We start from the raw sequence: 23,186 nt of genomic DNA, 5'->3' as shown, positions 1-23,186 counted from the left end.
TTGATTATTGTTTCGAACTCTGCCCTAACGCGGGACGGACTCTGTCCGCCATATTAATGGACATTCGCGACTCGTTCTTTGGTATATTAGTAACATAGTGGCAACCAGCTCCGCCATCGTGAAGGAGTTAATAATAGAGATTATCGATGTATAGAGGTCTGCATAATTATATTATACTGTAACGAAAAAATCGAAAGAAACCTCTCTTGTTTCATAGGGGACCTAGTGAATTTCATGAATTATTTGCTAATCGAGACAAAATAGCGAAAGTATAATTGTCTAGATACGCTGGTAAAAGTATAATTGCCCGGGGAAATCAATATTGCGCGAATAATACTTTCTATTTATATTTGCAATCGTTTATTTCTATTTGAAACGAGATTGTGTAGATTATCGTCGGTAAAAAGGATGATTATTTTATCTGAAAACGTTTAGCTGTCTACCGCTAGTTTGAAGTTACTCACGGTAGATGACGCCGTTTGTTCTACGTGACGCATAGAAAAATTTAACTTTAAATATTGAAAAATAAATACTTGTGATTAATTTTGCATTTATGTTTTTTACATTTACATATCGAAAATTTAAAAATAAAACGAAGAGGAAAATCTGTTTACATATAAGAAAAGCTAAAATGTCGGAAAGAGAGCTTTTTATAAATGGTTTTTGTAAGTTTATACTCGAGAATTTTCATATGTACATTATATAATATTGATTGATGAAATCAGTAATCAAAACTATATTTGTTCAAAGTAATGTTAAATAAAATTGGCACTATTAATATTTCGATAAAGTAAATGATTTTATTGATATTGCCTAATTAAACAAAGTATCAATATTTTAATGAATTCAGTTTTTTTGAGAAATAACAAAATGATCAGTGATGATTCGTATTGTAAAGCAATATAGCTCTTTGGATATTCTCAAATGGTCCTCCTACCATCAAAAAGTCATTCCTAAACGCGTTTCTGCAAATGTCCATCTCTTTCGTATGGTCGAATAGGTGTGCCCAGGGGTGGGTGGGTGGATGGATGGATGATCGGGCTCGAGTTTATGCTCCATGGAAAACGAACGCTTGTGGAGAAGGACTTGCGGTTATAAAGACAGAGAAAGAGAGCGAGAGGAGACTCCTGTCGGAGGGCGTGCTCCTATCCATTGTGTTGCGCGCATTTTTGCCGGTTACCCGATCTCGCCTGAAAGGTCTCGGCTGTACCATTCCGTTTATCCATTGTTCTCCAGGACTTTTACTATTCGATACCGCAACACCACCGGTGCGTCGTTGCCAGTCATTTCCCCTTCGCGGCTGCTTCGCCATTTCTCTTCCCCGGCATCAGGATGTTCCCGCTCGTCATTCTTTTCTCTCTCTCTTTCTCTCATCTTTTCTCAGCACGTTTCTTCCTCCTCCTCCTCTGCTTTCACACGAGGTCTTCTTATCTGAAATCGCGCGGAAAGCATATCTGTATTTTACCGAAGTACCGCGTCGAACACACGTCTTATACGCGTCTTCGTCGGAATATTCTTGTTTTAGTACGGGATGAGAGAATGCATATATCTGAAAGGAAAAGGATATAGCCGAAAAGCTTATTCTTGTCGGAAAGTAATTTAAAAATTTATTACTGCAGATCCATTAAATATACCTAGTTTCTCGTTGACCTAGAACTCGCTTTCCCATTTAACTTGAAATAAACATATGGACGTTCATAATTTTCAAGGTAAGAAAGCTATAAAAATAATGAATTAATAACTTTTTAATAACTTTTTAGTTTATCTTTCATGGAATGTAATAGAGAGTCATTTTTATATCTACAAACTAACTCGCGTGCGCACATTGCAGGACATTTAAACGTCCTGTTCATTTTTATAGCACACGTATAACCCATAATTCATGGAAGCTTAAGGACGAGCTTGATTCAGAATCGTTTAATATTAATGATCTAGCATTTGGTAGATTGGCTGTGAAAGGATTAAAACTCGGTAATAAAATCGATGGTTTCTTCGCTTAAAGGAGTATTCCTCGTATAATGTTGCACGTAAATCCCTTTATACGCCTTTATACGCTCACCGAACCGTTGGAAAAACTTTTGCCGCGCGATTACTGTAAGTTGGTGTACTTTCGCGAGTGTGCGAAAGTACACGCAATGATTTGTACGAACATGTTTGGCAATTTGCGGGATGTGGGAGTTGAAACCCCGGAAACAAATTTATTCCTATTGTATCGGTGGGGGGATCCCACGGCAGCATCGTTGCGACTTCCCAGTACTAACATGACTACGATTGCGCCATAATTGGCCTAAGCGTGCCCATTGTGGTCGTGTCACTTGCATGTCGCCTACAGGTGTCTCCTCCACTTTGTTGTGTCCCGCGATTTACGTACATCAGATTGCGAAACGTCAGAGACCAGTTGCGTCGAAGCCCCCATTATTACACGGATGCACTGTCTCCGTATCCGTTTTCTATTTATATCTCGCGATCTCTTATTGTAAGATGTATGTATACAAATTTTCTTGACGCTTTAGTATTATTTATTTTAAATATTAAAATTGTTTTAAATATTAATAGAAAATTTGATTAAATTATAAGTCGGAGAGAGAAAGAAAGAGAGAAACATAAATTACTAAAATAATATTTGAATAACTTAAATTATAATCTTAAACTGAATCAAAGTTAATTTAAGTTGTTATTATCTAAAAGCGATTAAAACTTTTGCACACACATACATACATACATACATATATGTATAAAAAATTTAAATATATTAATTTTTTATTTTCTTATACAATTTAACATGTGTATATTTCGTTATACGCACGTAAGGCTATATTTAAACGTCCGTTCGATAATATCCATGCAACGAAAATGTTATTTTCTGAAATTGCAAGGTAACTGGGTCTCGTGCCAGCGGGCCGAGTGAAAGGGGTCCTCGAACCCGAAAAGAAAATTGTTATCCGCGATTCACTCGGCGTGCAGTCCGCTGAGCCATCTCACCCGTGTAATTACACGGGGGCCCACTTCGAGACCCCGTGTAATTGAGGACGAAACCGAAAGGAGAAAGTGAACCGCCGCAGCTTTGCGTACACATCGCCGCGGTATGATTCATTCGTTATTCGGCGCGCACGGTGTGTGTATACGCGAGTAGACGAGCCCGAGCACGGCCTCGTAACTAGGGCATGACGAAGATGGCACCTGCAACGATTGCAGAAATCTCGGAGCGCTTGTCACGTACAGTGATTTTCGTGCCGTTCAATATTGTACTTAAATTATAAAAATTATCAAATAACTAATTTTCTTATTTTTTTATCATCTTATTTGTGTTTTATGTAAATATTGTTTTATTGAAAACGTGTGCTCGAACATTATTTGAAATTGTATAATGCTCGTAAAAATTATTACTTCGTTATATAGTGCAAAAGATTAATTTATATTAACATTTTAAAATAACATATTGGCAAAATTTTCTTGGAATTTCACGATTTCAAAGAAATCTTTTTTTAAGCAAAATATTACATTAGAATTTTATTATTATATTACTCAAGACATTATGTATGTCTTATAAATAATTTTATTTTTGAATATATTACACCTCGATAGATTTAAATTTATACTTTCGTCGTTGGGCCAAAACGATTCTGATTACAAATCTGAAAGCGAATACGAGACGTGAATTGTAAGTACACGCACTACCAATTCGTGTCACTCGGATGTCCTCATTAATGCGTGTTTGACCGCTTCTTCCGTGCCGAGATGTCGTTCAAGTATCGTTTCGAAAGCCGTCGTGTCTTTTTAAAAAGATGAGTTTTTTTAAAAAGAAGGTGCCCGACTTCGATGTTGCATTGCTAAATAAAGGCGAGTCCTCATAACATTGGTAAATGAGAGCTTTTATAAAATTAAGGGAGCGTCGTGAAATTCGCTAAAAAGAAATCCATGTTACTCTTTAACAGCTGACAGCTAGGTGCTTTTTCATGCTGACGCTCGACCCTCATTTTTAGCGTCAAAACAGGTCACGTGATCAAAATTGACCATTATCCAGCGTTAATTTTGATCACGTGACCTGTTTTGACGTTAAAAATGAGCGTTGAGCGTCAGCATGAAATAGCACCTAGCTGTCAGCTACGAAAATTTTCTGCAGATACTGTGATTCTTGCACTTTGATATTTCTGTGTAAAGCCAAAAAAGTATTTTTCTTATTCTGCTTCTGCATAATGCTTAATTTGACATGAAAAATGTGAAAACAGATGGTACCGAAAATGATATTGTCTCTAACAAAACTTAATTTGAGATCTCTCACAAACTAAAAGAGTTTAAATTTTGGAGTCTTCTGTATCACTGTGTTACATTACCGTTATACTCTTATGGTAGAAGTGACAGTGAATTTATGGCATGTCTATAAACCAAGTTCGACATTGTTTCCGTTATGAAAAGGAAAGCGCATGATGTGAAAGTAATTGAAAGTAACATTGCTAGCACGTATTGTTTTATGTTGTCGATTAATGTTTCACAGTCGCGTGTAGTCCTATTCTTCCGGATGTGAGTCACATGTAAATGTATATGCACATATTTTGAGCCGAGCTTTATATATCAATTATTAATTGTCTCCTCTTTTAATGTTCTTTTCTAAATTGACGAGGTTATCGCATTTTACGGAAATTTAACGGAAATTGAAGAAGTCTGTTACCATCGAATTTTTATTATATTGTGATCAATTATTTCCGTTCTTCAATTATACTTTTCAGATATAGATTGAGACGTACGAACTATTTCGATTTCACGCTTCGTAATAATTGACATCCGTCATTTTTGTCGAATTTACATATGAATGTCGCGACGATGCGCATCGACAGATCGATTACATTGCATTTTCATGGCTAGCATCGCACTGTACTATTTTCGGATTGGTCGGCACTTACAGCCGGCGGTCTTCCCGTCTCGTCGAATGATTCGGACGTGGGAAAGCGTAGAGTGTTTCCGGCAGAGAGAAACTCGTTTTTCCCTCCGGTATACTTCTTCGCGAAAGTTCCGTTCTTTTTATCGGCCCTATGCCCGGGACTTCGAACGAAAATTACTTTGTTCGTTAAGTTGAAAGGTTTGTTTCCAGCAAAAATTGTATCCACTTCTCTGCACTCTACGATGTACTAATTATGTAGAAGACTAGATTATTTTTTAGAATATATATATATTTGAACTTATACCGGAAATATTATAGATAAGAAAAATTTAGTAGCGGCGCGGAGCCGTTAACGAACTCATTTATCACGTGTATCGATTTAATGCCAATAAGCTTTCTCTGTCATTGAAGCTTTATTAATAATTAGTTTACTGAATAATCTGAATTGCAAACTTCCTGCTAAAAATTTATTATATCGTTTTTTTACTTTTATTTCAAAGAGAGACTCGTCTGATAATCAAATTTTTGTACATATTATCTATTTTCTCTTAACCCAAGAATTCTTTGCACCGTTTTGCAGAGTTTATTGTATTTTTATTATTTACGATGACGCTAAGTAACGTGCATCGTGATAAATACATACACACACAGAGTTGCCACAATGACTTACATATGATGGATATACTTTGTAGTAGGAAAGAGGCTCGCTTTTCCAGTTTAACAACTTTACAGTCGTCAGGTTTAGAAATAGTCTGTCAATAACTTGGTTCGAAGTTTATAATCTCGTAGTTGCTAGCTAAGCCACATTCTGCAGGTTACAACGTGCATGCAAACGTGTATCGCCTTGGTAACATATTATTTAAGTAGCAAACCTTCAACGGAAACTATATTTTGCGTACGACGTCATTTTCGCAATTTGACGTTTAGTGTCACGCGAATTATTATGATCTTTATAAAAATCAAACTAAAAAAAAAAAAATATTCAATTTAGTTAGTAAATTAATTAATATAATTTTTAATAAATATATTTATTACATTGCAAGTTGAATCAACTTACAATTTATGATATGTGTATGTTATTGCAACTTAGTGCATCATATAGTGGCATATTAATATTAATTTAATTTCTTTCGAGAGCGTAATATTAACCTATTCAAAACTTTTATTGCTGTTAATATGAAGAAACTTACAAAGAATCGATATTTATTAATTATTTCTTAGGATATTAAGGAATAATGCCTGCAAGTTTCCTATTATCGATTTTGTTATTAACTATCTCCTTATAATTTGCTTCTTAAAATTTCACCATTTCTCTATATCTCTTAACTATAGTACGCTAATGGTAGACAATTTACTTAATTGAGCTTAGCTTAATCTATCTTGGTAGAATAGAGCCTAACTACTATTGAAATATTACGTAACCGACAAAACGCGAGCGAGAGAATAAGCTTCTACTCAAATTTTATTCTTCCCGTACACACAATGACATTGAAAGTGAAATGGTCTGATTAGTTTTTCATAAATGTCATTCTTAACTCATAAAGTCGTATCGACTCGTCCTAGGCTGGGTAACCTGAATTTTCGACAACGCACCTGCCGGCGATTGTAACAGAAATTTCTTCTTCGGGTTTTAATCCCGCGGCAAATGAGTGAGCCCGCATATGTCGTTCGTTTCTTTACGCCGGCGGTAACGTCAGGACACGTCCCGATAGTGGGACACGTTTCGAGCCAGTCTTCGAAGGCCCTCCTCCTCCTTTTCTGCTCCCTCGAGCCGGACCGACTGGTTACGTTCGCGTTCTCGTTCTTGTGAGTTCCAAGTACACGGTTGGTTCACTTTCTACCGAGAGCACCTGACCCGCGTGCCACCCAATGGGTCCCGCCGCCGCCGCGAATACTTTCCTCGCTCGGACTATCATTAACCCGGCCCGAGTAAACCCGCCGTTAAATCGCTCCGCGAGCAACGGATAACCACCGGCTGGTTTCCCCTGGCGAGTTATCGCCGCGCGTCTCAAAGCTGCCGACGTCCGTGGTTAAGGGGCATTCGGTCGGGCCCTTTTCCCATCGCTCCCGCCCTCTTCGTCGCGAACCGCCGATCGTCCCGGTGCTGTTTTCTGGTCACCGAGCACTCGGTCTCTTCGCGCCAGCTCTTCCCATCCGTGATTCACGGTAGAGCTTCCAGATCGTTTCCTTTCCCGCTCTTCATTGAGACTCAATCTGCGCGAGACAGGCGGACTCGGCGGGCGAAATCACGCGGAGAGCAAGAATTTTGCTGTCGCAGCGAAACCGTCGTCGTCGTCGCCGTCGCCACCGCCGCTGCTACTGCATATTCGATGCGAGGACGACCAAATTTCGCTAGCGTAACCGATTATTCGATATTACGACGAAAACAGTTCTGTTATATTTTTTCGTAAAAGCAATTATTGTACCGAAAACATCTGCAATTCAGTAAATGAGATTATTATTTCAGTAGCTAGTCTTTTTACTGTTCAGAAATAATAATTGATGTATTTCGTCACAATAGCAATAAATATGCTGTGCCAGCAGACCTTGTTCGTTCGTATCGACATTTCAAGTATTTATTATGTGTAGCTAATTTAAGGAAATACGATAATATTGGGTCATTAAGTATGAAACTTTACAAATGTAAAAGCGCCATCTTTAACATTTGTTATCTCAAATTTGGCGCCAGACGTCAGTATCAGGTTAGGTTAGTGTGATAGATGTATGTTCGCTCTTCAAATGTCATATTTGTTTGTTCAAATATCTTCATTAGTTTTATTGGTGGATTCTTTTTTATAGAACTATGGAAAAGTCCAAAATTCGTGTGATTTATGAATATGAGTTCCGCCGTGGAACCACAGTGTCGGAGACAGCTCGTAATATCAACGCTGTATTTGGTGAAGGTTCAACTACTAAAGCAACGGTGGGCAATTGGTTCAAAAACTTCAGAGATGGAGATTTCAGCCTCGCTAATGAGCCACGTGGAAGACCAAAGACGAAGGTGGATAATGATCACTTGAGAGCCGTAGTAGAGTCCGATCCATCTCAAAGTACACGTGAATTGGCATCGATATTCAATGTTTCCATACCCACCATATTGGTTCATTTAGCTGCAATTGGTAAGATAAAGAAGTTGGACAAATGGGTCCCGCACGAATTGACCGATGCGCAGTAGGCGCAACGTCTAGAGGCTTCATTTTCTTTGCTTTCCCGTCACAAAAATGAATCTTTTTTTAATCGAATTGTGACCTGCGATGAAAAGTGGATACTCTACGACAATCGTAAACGCTCACATCAGTGGTTGAACGCTGATGAACCACCGAGACATCACGCGCAACCCAACATTACACAGAAGAAGCTTATGGTGACTGTTTGGTGGTCCAGGTCCAGGTGTTATCTACTACAACTTTATGAAACCTGGTACATCGATAACGGCTGAAGTATATTGCAAGCAACTGGACGAAATGATGCAACAACTTGCTATTAAACAACCGAAATTGGTCAATCGGTCAATGCCAATCCTGTTGCATGATGATGCTCGACCGCACACTGCACGACTGACCGTGGCAAAGCTACAGGAGTTGGAATTGGAAACTCTCCGTCATCCACCATATTCACCAGATCTATCACCTACCGACTATCACTTCTTCCGGAATTTGGACAACTTGTTGGTGGGAAAATTCTTCAATTCTCAACAGGCAGTCGAAACAGCCTTCCGCGACTTCATCGATTCCCGTACTCCTGGCTTCTATAGTAGAGGCATAGACCAACTACCACTAAAATGGCAGAAGTGTGTAGATAACATGGGCGCATACTTCGATTGAAAATAAATCATGTCCATGTGCCAAAAAATGCAAAAGTTTATGTTCTATTTGTAAAGTTTCATACTTAATGACCCAATATATCAGTTTACCAGATTACGGTATCAAATTAAGACTATTATACTTTTTACATTCATACTTTCAATATCTGCGTCATTAATAGGCAAGCACCAGTGATACGTGTGCTGTGCAAAAAGCTCGCGCTCCAATCCAAGTGTGTCCGCGATGGCTTTTGGAATATTGCGACAGCTCTTAGTATATTTGACGCGGATATCATTTTGCGTCGGGTCGGATATTCCATCATGGAGTGGCTCAAAATTGCGCGCGGCGATACGAAATCGCATCGGCATATACCGTCCGCTATCAAACGAGTTTATCGAGGTAAACGAGAGACCTACACGGGGTGTGTGCATCCGATCTACCAATCGAAATAGCTCCGGCCAGATACGAGTGGTAAGAAAGTAGGGCAGTTCGTCGTTTCGCCCGATGCTTCGGCGCAGGAAGGAAAAAAATATAAAAGGAACGAGAGCGGCGGCCACCGCGTCTCTCTGAGGTTGCCAAAGCTTTAAATGGATGTCGTGGGGACCGTGCCAAAAAGGGGGAAAAATGATTAGGCGATGGAAGAGCGCACTTCATGGAGAACGTCTGGCTCTCGCGTGTCTTTGACGAAAAATTGCCCATTCGTTACGCGTGATCGTTGAATCTTTTTTCGTTATGAAATGGAGCGAAACATAGACGAAATTTTGGCTTTGGTGCATCTTTAGCAAAAATTGCTGCAATTGCTCTTACAGCAATTGATTGCTCTATCTTAACACGGTTATTTTCTACCTGACCTTAAATGCAATATATGATATCGGTACATATCATTATCTTGTCTCTAGATTGACATTGATTATAACGAGAAACACATTGAATTTTTATCTCACTGTTGCGTAAGTATTAAATATGTATTGGACTGTAAGTCATCTGGCTTCGTCATTACTTGTTTATGTTGCAAGTGGGTAACAGTTTACAAGAAAATCAACTAACCTTCGATTTCCTATAATCCTCGGCAATTCATTTCGCGAAGGATATTTGCGAGATGACCTATTCCATGTTTTTTCTTTTTTTTACTAATATGCATACATGCTACGGTATTGATTTGAATTTTAATGTGGGGATTCGAGAGTCGATTTACGATTTTTGTTCGGATTAATGTGTTACTAAGTGCCGATTTCTTTTTCGTTTTTTTAAGTTGTAAACGTGCATCAGTTTGAAGGTGAAATACTGGTATTATTGGCGGATTTCTTGTATAATATTGTTATACAACGCAATCTTTATGAATTATATTGGAGACTCATAAAAACCTGGAAACCTATATCCCAGATTTTATTGAATTATTCATAACCGTTTTAAAAATACTTTATCTACTAACATAGAAGAAATACGTAATATATTTATTACGTGCGGAATAATGTAATATTATTTCCGTACGATATATATATTCAACATTTTTAGCGTTATTTTTAGCGTTTATAAGATAAAATTATTTTTTAATATAATGCGTCCGCGCATATATGTATAAAACACTATAAATATTATAAAAGTATTAGGATAATAATGGAGCTTTTTTTAACTTCTAAATTAAAGAAAAAAAGAAAGTTTATGATATTTTTGCAAGCTATTGTTTTCGCAATGTCACAATATTTGCAATATAAGTCTTCCATTCATTCAATCCATTTCAATTTCTAAATGGAAGAATAAATTCCTGAAGCGCCCATAGCAAGAACGTTGTTTTAGCTTTAGCGCGAGGATGTACGTGTAGTCGAAGCCCTACTGATCGCATGTACACGTACGTATGCATGTGTGGCTCTGCGTTTCCCTGCAAACATGTTGCGTGATGTCGAGGAACGCTCATCTCTGAATACTATTGTTCCAGCGGTTTGCGTAGGAGTTATAACTTTATTCGACGACCCATAACCCCGAATCCATTCCGATCGACAAATCCTCTCCGTCTCTCTCGTTCTCCACTTCCACCTTCGGCCAGTGTGTACATCTGTGAATCACGTCAGCACACACGCGTGTATGCACGTGTGCGCAGGCATAACCGCACGCGATTTCCTGCCTTTCTCTGGAGGCAGCGATCCTGCCAACAAACGAGGCGAATCAAATGATAAGGCATTCTCTCGCGCATGGCGCACATTTGCCGAAGAGACCAAGCGAGAGTGTGTGGGTAATGGGCAATGTATACTATAAACGAGGTCCCTCTTGTCTCTATGAACTAGCCTGCCCCCGCTTTTTCCCACGTTTTGTTGTTGTTGGTCCACTATTGAGTGAAGACCCGTAGGTAAAATTGAGTAAAATACATAGTAAAATACATCAAAACAATATAAAGTAGACGCACGAAATTTACGAGAACAGTTGATAAGAAACATATTTTTTTGATAAATTTTACTCTCCATTCTTTGGTTTTGAATTTTCGCTTTGTTGGTTCATTACGATTTTTCTTGCCTCGATTTCTTTTGGAATTCAAGTATTCTCTACATTGTTTTCAATATCTTGTAATGAGCTTTTTAATTATTTTTGTTGTTACTAATTCATAAATGAATCATGAATTAATTTGCTGAATTTATTGAAATTAATCATGAATTAATAGTTTTTAACGCTAAGGTATTATGATCAAGTTTCAACATTACATGAATATCATGCGTGGTAGCGCGATAGCGCTTGATTTCAATAATGAGCATCATAATAATTTCAGTTAATAATTCATGGTGGGAAATTTACAGAAAAGTTGCTATCGATGGATTATCCGTGATCGTATCCATTGCCAATAATTATATATATCGCTTGCTCTACGAGAAAAGTGGATAGTTCGAATATCGCTTCATCGCGAGTTTCTTTCATTACCATTTCTCCAGGCCTCCTTTCTCCCCCTAAATCTTTCTGATCTTTCCTGACCTCTCGAGTTACCTCCCTGGTCGACGTTTTATTCTGAGGGGAAAGTTTAATGAGGGGGTTTTTCTCGACTGCGGACCGGACGGTCTCTCTACATTCGAGACCTCCTTAAGTTTCGTCTTAATGACGTTACTTTCGCAGAATGTCGCCGAGTCGATCGAGGAGAGAAGCCGCTCGTGAGCTCGTAATCATTAATAGCGGCGAACGGTGGAATACGATTGGAGGACCTTTATGAAGTATTCATTTGATCCGATCGATTCAGTTCGCTTCTGTCTAGGTTGCAATAAAAGTAATCGCACTAGATCGAATCAGTCGCAAAATAGTTACAATCATGTTTATACCTTGACGTTTTGTCATTATTTCTATATCTGCTTTACTGTTATATTACATCCTGCAAAAAGAAGTAAAATTTTGGCACAGATTATTTTTTTCCGACACAGAATTAAACTTTTTGCATAAATAAACTTGGATACATTGTAACAATATTACTTTTTTCAAGATTTAATCGGAAATGCTAAATGTTAATTTTGTTCTTTTTTTAAAAATATTTTCGCCGACATACATACATATTACGAAACTGCACTTTTAGAATTTTAGGAAAAGTTAAAATATTTAGCTATGTCTCCACATGTACGTTCATATTAATTTATTGTATGTCTACGTTGCATTTATAATAATACATTTGGATTACAACATGAAAACGTAATACTTTCACTGTACGTTAGTTTCCTATTGCACTTTCGTCTTTCTTGTCTTATTATAGTTCTCACACTTCTTCATTAAATGGCGCACGATAGAATATATCGAGTACTGTGCTAAACGCAGTCGGGAGATCTCATCGTCCTTAAAGCAGGATTATTAATTAATAAGTTTCGGGTGGAGAAACTTCTCCAAGTTTCCTCTCGCCACTATACTATAAATTTGCGGGGTATTCCAAGAATAACCGACTGTTCTCCGAGGAGAGATTGCGTCTACTTTCTATTCCGTAGCCGTCGCCATCTTCTGAATCCGAGCGTTAGAAAGACCGGAAAGATCCGTAGAGCGCTATAAGTATAGAGAAACTAAGAGCCTGTCGCCATAATTTCAATCGCACGCGTTTCTCAACTTGGCTGAATTCTCATAGAACAACGCGGATTTACGTAAATCGTGTCGAGAATAATTATTTCGTAGAATTTTATAGAAAAAACGTCTGCTACTGATCTGCTAAGCTCCCGAAAGTCCCGTACAATGTTACGTCGAGAAAGAATATAGGAAAAGTAAATAATTAAAAATATATAATTATGATATAATAACGCGGATATCAACATTGTTAAATAATCGCTCAGAACGAAACAGAATTTAATTGAAAAATCCTAGCTTTATTTAATTCATAAAATCGTATTTTTATTCAGAGACTTTATGCAAACGTTATTATAATGTTCCTCTGAAATAAAATGTTCATGCAGCTGTGTGAATTATAAATAATAAAAGAATGTTATAATAATATAAGAATATTATAATAAAAATATTATAATAAATATTTTTAAATTAAATATAGAAAATAAAAGTTTGCTAAACTCTTCACTCATTTTAATTTTAACAATTACTTTTTCTACTATTTACCATAGATATAAATCTAGAAAACCTAGATTATCAGGATTCGCACAAAGGGTACGGATTGCCGGAGGAAATTTAACCACGACTTCCTGCACAGCAAGGCACTCTCGCTTCGCTTTGGGTCACTTGTTCAATTAGGGTCGGCTCGAAGAAAGCTTCGTGCTTCGTATTGTACATTGAGTTCTCGCTCTTGTTCAGTTAGGACAATTTTCCAGATAAACGAGTAACGAGCAACGAGTATAGAGGTACAAGTATCTTTTGTTGTATCTCTGTACAAGTTTTGCCTGTTTGAAGATATTTTCTGCAGAAGATTTCGTACATAGTTCGTGACAAGAAATAAAATCTCTTTTATATAATGAGTCTCGCGTCTAATGTGAAATTTCATTACGAGGGAAAGGCAATGAAATACGGCGTTGGCTATTGTTTGCTCTAATACGGGTTGATCTTGTTAGAGGCGGCAGGTCGATTGTTGCGAGTAGTTTTCCGTGCCGCCCTCCGGAAACGCGCTGGATCCGGAAACTCCGTTACTAACACGCCGACCACGCCGCTGGAATTACCAATCACAATTTTCCATCGGTATGGCGCTGACGAGGCAAAGGGAAACACGTTCTCATGAGCACCGTGGCATAAATCGAAATCCGTCGTACCGAATATCGGCCGCGTGTATTATCGCACTTGGTGGCGCGTTACACTATACACACGGTGGTCACGAATTCACGCGTATATTTCTATATGACTGCCCAAATTTTCAGTCGAAATTTCGGGTTTAAGATTGAGGTATTAATAAAAATTAATAAAATCTTCAATTTATTCCAAATATAATAATTAAACATAGAATCGTGTCACGTTTAAGATTTACTAATCAGTTCGCAATCTTTTTTTATTAAAAAATATCCGAATAGCAAAATTCTTCTTTTATTTATTAAGCATTTTTATATCTTACAATTAGTTGTGCTAATAAAATTAATAGTTTTGTTATTTGTAATCATTTACTCTAGTTACTGAATCATAATTTCATATTGTTTTAATTTATTTCAACATTAAATATTCATCATTTTTGAAAAAAATATTACTTAATTCTGTTTTCATCAAAAAAGAATAAATGTTAACTATTGTTCAAAAATGCGCTATTTGAGGACACTGTGTATACTACAACTATGTTGCACGACGCACATGAGTGGAAATAATTCCTGCTTGGAATACTTATAAAAATGCGTGACGAGTGTGGTAACGAATTAATCGGATGTCACACGAATACATCTACAGTCGGTACTCGTTATGTACTCAACGTCATGTCGATTGTACTTTCTACGCTCTCTGCACTTGAAATGAAGCGAATGTAGTTCACGCCTGTCGAGGTAGGGAAACAAAGAACCTGAGGATTTTAAGAAAGCGTGAACTAGCGTGAACTACTACTACTCATCAAAGCTAATTGATAGTTAAATAATCGATTGAGACTATTTATGTATATTATTAATTCACAATATCATTATTTCTCCAATGATTAATCCGGAAGTGATACCCTATCATCTATCCCGTCTATTAATGATTTCGAAAACAAGTTTCACGCACGGTAGCTAGAGGATTAACTTTTTTCATTCTCATGGGATTCTATCGGGACGGACATTCAATCTCGCGTATTTCGCTTTGGGATATCGCATCTTTCGCGGTTATTACACGAAACCATAGTTGAGACTCGTGTATCATATTTTTTCGCCAAGAAGATTCGCCAGGAATCTATGCGCGTCAAAGGGAGATGAGCCTTTCCACCCTAATTTCCTCACGTCCTTGTAACTAAAAGCCGATAGTTTTCTTAAGAACGGCGTGCCAACGTCTTTGTAAGACGATGACGAGGACGACGATGCAAGTGGCTGGATATCACGCGACGCTCGTTCTTGCCTTCTCTCGATCGATGCCACGAGCGATCGGGTCGATCGCCGTAATTATCGATCCGACGGCTTCGGTGCTGTGATGCGTCGGGACTCAAGCTTATCGCGGCGCCGTCGAGAAAGCATCGGCGTCGAGTTGCCTCATTTATAATCCACGTTAAAACGCTCGTGCTGCGATCGGCCGCGACGCGACGCGATTTTTTATCGAGTTTCTCCTGTCACGCTAAAGCACCATTCACACCGTGAACACATAGCTTCCGACTCGCTTCATCGCTAATCGGCATTGGTCTCCATGAAATTGATTCCGATGGATTATCGAGATAATGCCGACACTCCGCGCATTTGGTTCCACATTGAATATTATTGTACTTATCGAATTTATTGTACGATTCGGTGAAAACACCGAAAGTATGTAGGAATTCTCTTATCTCCTTCATTAATCTGTGAAATTATTAACAAATGCAGAGTTGTGTTTCTTCTAATCGTTGCGAATGCTACGGTATTGCCTCATTGACGTACATATAAAATGTGGTAAACTGCATTCCGGAGAGTTGTGTCATGTATCAGGAATGGAGTATAAAATATTGCAGCAATTATTTTTACAATTCATTGCATGCACGTTCAGACATTTACCTAATTGTTATTAGTTTCTATTAGACGTCAAGGCGATTACATCGATACTTTAAAATCATTAAGTTTCAAAGTCTCTAAAGCGATTTTATCGCTTTGAAACAGAGAGCCTGCTACGATTTTGATACTGAACTTCGAAGGTTTTATCGCGGTCGATCGACACCGTGCTGCCTCGAGAATTTCCAATTGCCAGCTTATCAACGTAATGCGGGTTACAGCTTTTCCCACATCGGATCGAAGTTCCGGATCTGGCAGAACACGGTTAATTCGCTTCACGTTTAGCAGAGAGGGTAACTCCCCTCCTAGAAAAAGGGTCGCTACCACGAGATCGAATTACTTGTTTCGTACTGTTTACACACCTCTTTTCTCACATATATTCTCTCATTCCCTCTCTCGTTCTGTTTTATAGTATTTTTTCGATTACCGGATGTTTGTCGTGCTTCAACGTTGCAACCAGGTTTATGAGACGCATTCTTGCCCGTTTCTCCGTCCCGTTGTCCCTCAATTGCAACGAATGCCGTTGCGATTGCAACCAGCGGTGGCACGTTCGCGTTACTGCATCGAATTTCCGTAAAACTAATTACAAGTGGCGAACGGGCGCTCGCTTACTTGATTCGCGCGACAAACTCGTGACCGGCCTTCCGAGTCCGCACGGTCATTCGAGATTCGACCTGCGCCAATCCGATAACCGTGACCCCATGCGGCTGTTGGGCATCAAGCGACACGCGTGCGTGACGTTAAGTAACTATGATGTGCGCCGCACGCGTGAATAGTTGCCTGCTGATAATCGAGTTTACATATGCAAATCTACCGAGAAAGAGAGAGACAGGGAATGAGACAGACGATATTCGCTGAATGTGGGTTATCTATATGATATTTAAAATAGTGCTCTAAAACTGTACAATTGATGTTTTATATTTCATTCATATGTTTTTTTGTTAACTTTTGAATATGCTCTGAGGTATAGAGATATTATTATATGAAAGGTGTGTACATGAAAAATGTCACTTTTGTATCTTCACTTATATTTGTCACTGTCTTTTAGTGTAGTTAAGAATTCTAAAATTTTTCAATTTTGCAGAGTCTCGCGTCATTGATTTGCAGCTAACTTCGAATATATACTGACGTGCAATATTAACGTTCTGTATTTGGAGAGTTCAGGTTACTTCATTCCCTAAAACAAAACTATTATTACACTTTCTAGATATAGATACAATGATAAACGAAACATTTTAGCGGGATCTGGCGCTAGAATCTCAGCAGGTAATGGTTTATGGAAATAAGTGAATATTAACGAGTAGCTTTCAATAAATCGAGTAGACAAGTCGTATAAACTTTCGTCAACGGTCAAGCGGGACGAAACTTTTCCCAACTATCATGCTGTTAGGAATATCGTCACGAGCTGTGCTCGGGAAGATCGCCTGCTGCGGTTAAATTTCACTGCTCCACCCTCCTCCCTGGTGCTTTCGGTCACCCCGCGACAGGGGAGAACCGGGTAGATCCGGCAATATGGATCGTAAAGCTTCTCGGCTTTAGCCCGTCGCGTCTTGCAAGCGGGCTCATACAATGTTAGGTCGGAATATGCTACTTTGTTCCTTGGCCAAAGTCGAGGAGGACGTCCCGCGAGAGAAGTAGCTGGTGTCTCGCGGTGGATCGCGCGTGTCCTGGCAAAGGGATACACGTTGGTCTCGAGAGTCTACCGTAAACCCAAGGTCCGAACCCTCTCGGTTGTCCTCGCGATGCAGAAACTCGCGTGCATGGTAAATGCGAGATGTACGTGCCCGGATTGGCGGATACCACGGCCGTCCGTTCGGTCCGACCTTGGCATTGGTGAATATGCGAAAAGGAGCACTCAGGATTTACTTCGTTGGTATGTAAGTCGTGAGAAAGCCTTCTGAGAGCTCACAGGCTCTTCCGTCGCTGAAAGGAAGGACAAATTGGACTCTGTTCATGTACGGCGGTGCACGTGTCTATGTGTTGGATCCTGGACACAATGAGGAATGCATTAAGCGCGAGAGAGAGTTATAGAGCAGAGGAATGCAAGAAACGGAGAAGTCTTTAAAAGAAACGAGGAATTCAGAGAGAAAAGATGATGTTTAGCCGGTAGACACTTATGAGAGGAATCGGAAGCATCTTGCCTCTCAATAAAATTAGAAAAATGTATCCTAACAAGGTTGCTTCAATGATTACGTTTTAAATGTTAATCAGACCTAAGTCGACTTACGACAAGGTTGCTACTAAAGTAATACCTCAATGATGAAATACCCTTTTTATCAAGCATGTGGAGGCACGTCGATACTCGGTCTTATCTCGAGACATCGTGCTATCGCCTCGCGTCGTTGTTCCACTCGCTGCTATCATGTTTTATGACACTGTGGATGCCATAATCGAAGTCACTTGCGGAACTCGGCTATCTCTCTCGGCTCTGGCAGGTTGCTCGTCTATACACGGCTCGTCCGTGCTTGACTCGTCTTCGTTGCACCGGTAAAAGCAAGTCGGTTGCATTGACGGGGATATCGCGGTCCAACACATAGAGCTTCCGCCGTTGTGCTGTTGTTGTTGTTGTTGTTGTCGTCGTCGTCGTTGTTGTCGTTGTCATACTCGTATGAGGACGTCATACCGCCTATCCTGTGGCACCGAAAGCAAGCCCCTTCCGATGGCGCGCTACGTGATTTCAATATGAAGGAGACAGTCAACAGCGCGAAACGTGTCGCGCCGAGATACGACTCACGTGGCTGTTAAAGGATGGGTGGGTGAGTGTATAGGTAGATGCATTGCCGATACTCACGGGTTTCCTCGATATAGTGCTCGCTATGGGCTTCCGGAATATTCACGAGCTTCTACTCGCGTCCTAAGACCGTGAGTATTTACTTGGATCTCAGAGTGCCGGCCGTGACGATTACATGTTCGAGGAGAGGCTTCAGAATTGTCGATAAATTATTCTGTATGGAAAAAGTTAACAATATGGAACTGTTAAGAAGCAGATTGCAAAGGAGAAAGAGAGTTTAATGAATTCTTGTCTCATTTATCTAGAGTGTTGATCTAAGATTTAGAGAGAGATAACGGTATTCTTTCTACTTAGAATTTATTCTTCGGAATCACTTACTCTTTTCCTTAGCTGTAAAATAGCTGGCGAACGTTGGATCAAACTTGCCTCTCGTGGATATTTAATATAGTTATTAAATTATACTTTATAAATGTTACACCTGGGAGGGTAAAATTATACGTATAAAATTATACGAACAACGTATCGTGACAGCTCTTCCATGACCATGGTTGGTAGCATGTTGCGCAGAAATTATCTGATATTTCAATACATATTTATATATCAAACACTTTTCGTTTCACGTTTCTCTCGATTTATACAAGTTGCCTGTTCTCATTCAACTGTGGAAAAAATTGAATAATAATTACATTCAATTTTAAAAGAAAATATTTGATCGGAATTTTTCAATAGTACCTGTACTCAATGCACTTTAGACACAGGAGAGTGTCTTGGATTATCAATCGATCCGTGTACGTGGGTTACCAGGAGCGTCTCTCCCACGGCAGGTTTCTCGCGCGCGCGTTGCGCAAGCTTCTTTATAAAAATAATTCATGCGCAATTTCGCAAGTCGGTATCTTCGATTCCCGCGATTGGGAAGTCAGATCAGAGAGCGGGATCCGCTCGCGGAATAAAATGCGGAGCTTACGCGAGCCTCGTTGGCGAATGGACACTCTCACGATCGTGGAGGTTCCCGAGGGTCCTCACGTAGAGATATCCTTTGACATCGACGTATCACGATCGATGAATCGCGACATTATGTCGACGCGCGAAAGCAAGCGCGTGATCCTCGAGCGGGATTCGCGTGTATCGCGCTACGAGAGCACTTATGGCTTATGGCAGCTCGTCGAGCAGCGGTGAAAGCAGCCGAGTTAACTAAGCGCGCTGACATATGTAGGTGCACCGCACCGTGCGATGTGGAGAAACTCGCGCGATGCAATCGCATATTCGTGCGCTTCTCACCGGAACGTGCGCTTCTCTCGCTTCTGCGTCAAGTGCTCTTTTTTCGTGGTCTTGCTTCGTTCTCTTGTGCTCCCCGCGGGAACCGATCTTTTTTCAGCGATTGTTGTGTTAATTCCATTATCATTATCTGTCATTAATTATAAATTGAAAACTAATTGGCAAAACTAAATTAAAAGGAGACTGAAATAGTGAGGAAATTGATTTAATCGAAATTACCAAAATATGCTTTATCATACTTCATGTGTTCGCTTAATACATGAAAATTAATTTGCATTTATTTAAAACATATATTATTCTATAATATACGAAATTGAAGAATGTTATATTTCTATATTGTAAAATAACGAGGGTCAATGATTGTTTGCCAGTGCTATGTTTTTCTACAACGACGAGTATGTCATTTTAATTCAATTACCGTCAGATTCTTTTAATTGACACGTCCGCTTAACCAACAGCGTTTGAAAAGCACTATAATATAACGAGAACTCTAAAGCAGACGTGAAATTAATACGAGCGAGTTGTACTTACATGCAACGGGAAATTTCTACAATTCCCGGCATTTTCCCCAGCCGATGAGTACCCTGAGAGAGGTGCGGTAAATGTTGGGAGGTTTAAATTCCTCCGCCGAGAGAGTCCCCCTCAAAGGAAACTGCATTTGTAGTTGCAGCTCGCTGATTTACAGCGTTGCAGTCTCTCGCTGACGTTTAATCCTTTCACTTAGCTCGCTACGATAAAGACGCGCGCGGGCGCGCGCGTGCATATGGGTGCACCGTTGCCGCGTCTAAGAGCCGTAACGTAGGAAATTACTTACATTTAGTTAGAAAGTAATACAATGACATACTTTGATAGAAACCGTGCGTAAAATATTGCAGGAAAGTACGACACGTTCTAATTCACGTGGCTGCGATTGCGAAGAAGTGGATGCAACTTCAACTTCAATACGTGAATTAATTTCATACGCAAATGTAGGCCAAGACGGAAACGCCTGAAAATATATCTTATTCTTCAATATCTTCTTCTTCCCCATGTACAACATTCGCCGGACGATATTTGCGAGTTATCTTATTTATCTTTTTATTTAATCTTGTTATGCTACGAATTTTCATGTTTCATGAAACCTTGAAAGCATCTAGCGGCAACAACAATGCGTCACGCATGCCATAGTTTGCGTGCATGTTCAGCGAATTTGACCGATCCGAAGCGAGAGAGAACGTTCGCGAGTGCACGCTCGCGGGATCGCATCTTCCATAAATTGCGAAACGCATGACGGAAGGCGAATGAATCGCTCGGCGCTTCAACTGATTCCCGAGCGCGAGGATGAGTACTTGACACCCGAGGATCGTCCGCGTAAGCTCGATAGAGTTGAAAACGAATGGCCATCGGCCGTTACGAAGCGCTTAGTCAGCCACTCGAGGAAGTGCCCGCCTGCACGTAATGTCGGACGTTGTACGGCTCGTAGGTGGTTGACTTTCCACCGAGAAAATTCGGAATATACCGGGTTTCTCTGTCCGTATCTCTCTTTCTCCCATTCTCTTTATGTCTCTCTGTTTCTCTCTCTTTCAAGATCAGCCGCGTCCGCGGCACGTTCGACCGTATCTCGTCCCTTTTATTGCCGGCCAGGTCGATAAGCGGCCGCCCGCCCGGCGCTTCCTCCTCTATCGTAACGAGTCCTTGCGTTTGAATCTTAATGATCCGCCTTCGGAGGTTGGCTCGCGCCATATTCGCGAATTACGTCGACCAGCAGACTATTGAATCGTCGTGTATAATTCGTGTATAATTCGTGTATAATTCGTACGTTTAGCCTCGGGGAAAATGTTAATAGTTGTACGATGATAGAGGAGTGTTTCTACAGTTAAATGCGTAAGTGAGGAAGGTATAATTAGGACTTGGCATTTTCATTCAAACATCGACCGTGAAATTAACGTTTTCACGCGGCATCATTGAAGACCTTGAGCATCCTTATCTTCAGTAAAACAATATTAAAGCTTATTTTATGCTTATCGCCGAAAGGATACATATATTATGAAAGTAAGCGTACTTAAGTAAAGTAAGCATCGATAATTAAGAATCGATAAAATTAAAACCTGCTCAGCGTCGGTAATTAAAGACGGCGCGCGAAGACACTCGTTGATTAAACGTGTTCAGAATTCTCATTGGTAGAACGCAAGAACCCATAAAGTTGCGTGCTGATTGCGTTACGATAGCGGCGACAGTGAACATGTAAATAGCTTCGCTTAAATTGACAAAGTTTTGTCATCCGATTACAATTCCGTTCGGGATATGCGAGCGGATCAAAAGTTTCCGTATGGCGCGCGTAACTTTGTGAAGTCACAACGACGACGACGACCATACATTTCCGATCGTGGGTGAACGAAAGAGAGGACGATGGAGACCCGCATTTGTAAACTCATCGCAAGCGCGCGTTTAAACATTCCAGTCATTTCCTTTTGAAATATTCCACATTGCGACTTTATCCCACAGCACTGTTAACCAGCTTGGCATAGCGCCGGCTGACGATGACGAACGTACGTATAATACGTTCTCTCGAAAAGGGAAGCGTTTCCGCGTGTTGCGGGCATCGCAAATTGGGGAAGTGACTCGGCCTTTGCCAGAGCTGTATTTCCTTGCAAATGAGCGCCGGCGAATATTTTGCCTCGCATATGAGATTCGCAGTCTGCGGCGGCATGCGATGGTCCGGAACGCGATTCAAACAGCTGATACGAATCGAGTGTGCTCAGTGTTGCGATCCTGCGGTTTTCAACGCGATTTCGACGCCTCGCGCTCTCCACCGTGTCATAAGCCGCGTTGTCCGGTAACCACTGTAATTGATTAATTGCTACATTTTGTATTATTTAATGTGGAATCGAGTATGAGTACCTCTTGATCTATTTTCTCATCGGGGAATGAGCAACTGCTATCGAATTTTTAGTTGCATGAAACATAACGATAAATCGAGTTGCAACTCAACCAGCGCGCGCATGCGTGTGTGTGCGGTGGCTTTAAAAAATTAAATTTCCTCGCCGCAATCGCGTTTCCAAAAATACAGATCGCGCGAGAAGAGTGCAGAAAATTGTTTCTCGGGGACGAGATGGCGAGCGACCGCGAGCGGCGGGGCAGGGAGGAGAGGGGGAGGGAACCGCGCGTGTAAAGAGCCGCTCTTTGAGGCGAGGGGCGTCTGTTATCGTCATCCCGAACGTGGGGCGACTGTGTGGCCGGGAGCGGCAGGTTTGTTGTTGGCCGCTGACGCTTTTGGGATGCGCGAGTGCAGCTGCACCCCGCGGGCGCATACATATTGAAAGGCTTGCCGCAACGCGAAGCCGTGCTGGCATCCGGCATTGCACCGCATATTATCCAAGGATGCACGAAATACCGCGGCGTTTGCACGCGGGATACACGCTGTTGTTTGTCGCTGTCGCACATAGCTGCAC

General features: G+C 40.3%; 1 protein-coding gene across 2 annotated transcripts in view; it reads left to right on the top strand.

The window, feature by feature from the left end:
- The window catches only part of LOC105286974 (CCR4-NOT transcription complex subunit 6-like), a 601,608-nt gene that overhangs the window by 1,817 nt on the left and 576,605 nt on the right, over positions 1–23,186 (top strand). The gene's annotated exons all lie outside the window — the stretch shown is intronic.

The sequence above is a fragment of the Ooceraea biroi genome, chromosome 6 (genome assembly GCF_003672135.1).
Source record: "Ooceraea biroi isolate clonal line C1 chromosome 6, Obir_v5.4, whole genome shotgun sequence".
Taxonomy (NCBI): Eukaryota; Metazoa; Arthropoda; class Insecta; order Hymenoptera; family Formicidae; genus Ooceraea; species Ooceraea biroi.
This window is presented reverse-complemented; position numbering and strand designations above follow the sequence as displayed.